Here is a 3,560-nt window from a genome sequence, read left to right on the forward strand (position 1 = left end):
ATATTAATCCTGCTAAAATTTTAAGCAAGTTTTGTCTTCATAAGTTTTCACCTAAACTCAACCCAATTTGAGCAAAATGCGTTTTAAATTTCAAGTTTAATGCGTTTTGTCCGGTTAATTTAAATCAGCACTGTATTACATTCCAAATTATTACATGCAAAATTTTTACTTTTGTGAAATTTGATCTCCGTTTTGCTGCTTGTTTTCGGTTTCTATAAGCGTCATCGACAGAAATGTGTTGGGCAGCCAACTGTAAAATTTGAATTTCCGGATTAATTCCGGCAGAGAAGGCGGCTTAATTCCGGCAGAGGTCATTTATTTTTCAAAATTCATTGGTTTTTTTTACCCGTTTAAAGCTACTTCTTAGCGTTTGTTCGCTTTTCTGCGAAGCGTGTTATTAAGAGTCGGTGAACGTACTAAAGGCTCTATATAGGCCGTGATTATTTTTTTTGTTCGTTTTTTTTTCAGGAATGTTCACGCTCAAGGTTGAGTTTTGGCAGTTTGACTTTGATTTTTTCTAACTTCATTTCCTTTGTTAAAAGGAAAGCAAACTCCACTATCGAACAGCAAAAGTGTAAAGGTCACGAAAAACACGATCGACTTCTAGTTTTCTAGTTTTGAAAGAGCATTTTAATGTTCAGATTCCCCAGGGGAGTGAAAAGCTTACATATTGATAGTTTTTTCAAATTGTGTTAATTTGTCAAAAAAAGTACTTGTCATAAAATGCTCTTCAGCTTCATAGAGCTTTCAGGCTATGTATTTTTTTCTCTGTCATTCGAAAGTTGAAGTTTTGAAAAACAAGTCAGCCAATGAGCGCAAGAAGCAGAAAAAAACTACGGCTTCGAATTTCAATGAAAAAATAACATAGCCTTAAAGCTTCTTTGCGATCATTGACTCTTTTCCAACTTTCTGTTGGCTATGTTTTAAGGCTGTATTGCAATTGAGGTAGAAATTATACGATTTCCAGTTTTTTTTTAACTGGGAGATATGGATGTTTAAGCATTTAAGCTATATCCTCATGTTGTATGTGCACCTGAGATCAGCTTAGTCTACTATGACCATCGTCTTTTTTCTAACCTAACTCGCGAATAAAAGTTTTCATTAAAAGTGTTCACTTATTTGAAATTTTCACTGTAGCATTGGAAATTGCATAGCATCTGTTCTCTGCTTTTCTTGTGGCTTGTGTTTTTGATTTATTAAGCATGAGTGGTTAGTGTGTGAGACTCTTAACCTCTAGGTCGCAGGTTCGAATCTCAGACGTGGTCGGTTCTTTGCACTTTAAAGAGCTGCTTTTTGTCGTATTCTCGCAGGTGTTTGCGAAGCCAAGCTTTGCTTCTGTGTTTAGTTTTTCAATCAACATGTTCTATATTGGCCTTGGAGAAATATTCAATCTGTTTTAGAACCCTGCAAAAGGCTGCGAATTCAAACTGAATAAATTTCCTTTCTATGTATCATATTTTTAATTATTTATATTTATGTATTAAATATTTAATCTCGAGTTTTGGCATGTTTAAGCATTGGTCTATCTCAGCATTTTTTTTTATTGTATCAGTTTTTCTATATTTGGCTTGTACGCATGTTTTTTTTGGGCTCAACTGATGTATGCTCAAAGGTTGTCAGTTTTGTTTTCGCTTCGTTTTGTTCCGTCGCAGATTTGAAATTCTCACTTTTGGCATGTTTGTGTTTGTTTAGAAATCCTGTTTGATTAAAAGAGGTAGTAGGAAAGTTTATGTGATAGGGTATTAATGTTTTTTTTTTGTATACGCTTTGAATTTTACTTTTTGCGAAGTCTCTTTTTACTTTACCCCATTGTCTACTCCCATCAAAAAAGTCCATGCGGAAATATTTGACCTATTTTTTGGACTTGTTTCTCAAAAACTACCAAATTTGAGATTTTTGATTGAATGGAGAGAACGGATGTGTGAAGCTCCCCTGCTTCAGCCGTCACTCCCAAATTTTTTTACACAGGCCCTTCATGCCCTTGGAAAAGTAATATCTCTCGGAAATGACTCTTTTTGAGTTTTTCGAGAACTGCTTTCCCAAGTCTGAGATTAGGGGTTAAATCCAACACAACCACGCCCAAATTTTTTAAAGTAAGTTTTGATTTTTGACCTTTTTTTGACTGCCGGAGAACCACCCTCCCAAATTTGAATTTTTGGTTCAATCGAAGTAACAGGTTATGTGAATCTGTACTGCATGAGTGGCTACACACAAATTCTTCACACAAGCTATGATTCTTAAAAAAGTCATATTTTTTTATTGTTGACCATTGCTTATAAAACTTTTGGCTTTCTCGATAACTATCGTGCCTTATCTGATATCAAGGGTTAAATTGAAACAACATGATGTTGAAAGCTTAACTGCTTAGTGGGTGCGCCTATTTTTTTTAAAGAAAAAATTTTCGGCCTACAAAAAAGTCAAAGTCTGCGACAATTACACGCCAATTCTTAGGTTTAGTGTTCAATCGTGTTGAATTTTTTTGCTTAAGCGGCCACGACGTACTTTTCACTTTTGCAGGAAGGTTTCATGTGTTTCGAAAACTCAACTTTTTGAATTTTTAACGTTTTTTAAATAGTTTTAATAGTTTTTAGTTGTAAAAACTAAACTATTAAGTCTGAGATAAAGGTTTCACTAGAGAGAACTGATTGTGATAATTTTTCCTGCAGAAATGACTCCTAAGTTTTTTTTTAAGAAGAAAGTTACTCAAAAAGTTTTCTAGATACTCAAAAATTTTCACTCTTCTCACTTGTTTTAGCAGAGAAACAATTGTGAGGCAAAGAACTTCCTGCTTTAGTTGGGACCCTTAAATGTCTCTTATCGAGAGATACGAAAATTTTGGTTCGCCTAGCTTTTTCTTACATTTTTCAATTTTTTTCTTCTTATTTTTTTGTAGTATCGCAAGTGGTGCGAAGTTCCGCTCCACCTGTGTTTGAAATCTTACGTGAAATTTTAGAAAATTGTAAATCAACCTCCAAGACCTTCATTAACATGTTTTTCGTTTTTTTTATCACTTCGCTTACCAACTTTGGTTCAAAGTTTTATTGCTTTTGGTTGTTCGAGCGGTGTATTTATTTTTTTCTGGTGCGGATAATTGATTTCGCAATTTTGTTTTTGTACATTTTTTGTATATTTTTCCATGAAGTTTTTTCGATGGCAATTGATTTTTCAAAATTTTTTTCTTTTTGTTTTTCAGCCCATTTTGTAGGAAAGGTAAACATTCCTTTTAAAAAACGAGGACTAAGCAAGCTTGAAGTGATATCAATTCAAGAATTAATAAATTCAAAGTTTTTGATGACTTGTTGGAATTTGATAATTCAAGTTCGATGAAGGAATTGGCTAATAGGAAGCAGCAAGAGAACGTAAATGTGGATTTGGCCCTAAGCCGAACTGTTTGCCCCAATGAGTGGCGCTGAGTAGCATGTGAAATAGAGTTCACGCTTTGCTTGAGCTATGTGACGTGTAGTTGCCTGAAAAGGGGTCTGTGATCTGCTTCGTTTTAAGGACTAGGCCAAACAATCACACACTTTCGTGTTCTTATTTTTGTCATAAATTTGGACTGA

The 3,560-nt window shown here is 34.4% G+C and overlaps 1 protein-coding gene across 1 annotated transcript in view; it reads right to left on the minus strand.

The window, feature by feature from the left end:
- The window catches only part of LOC134843729 (protein virilizer homolog), a 550,828-nt gene that overhangs the window by 314,134 nt on the left and 233,134 nt on the right, over positions 1-3,560 (minus strand). The window lies entirely within an intron of this gene.

The sequence above is a fragment of the Symsagittifera roscoffensis genome, chromosome 4 (genome assembly GCF_963678635.1).
Source record: "Symsagittifera roscoffensis chromosome 4, txSymRosc1.1, whole genome shotgun sequence".
NCBI lineage: Eukaryota > Metazoa > Xenacoelomorpha > Acoela > Convolutidae > Symsagittifera > Symsagittifera roscoffensis.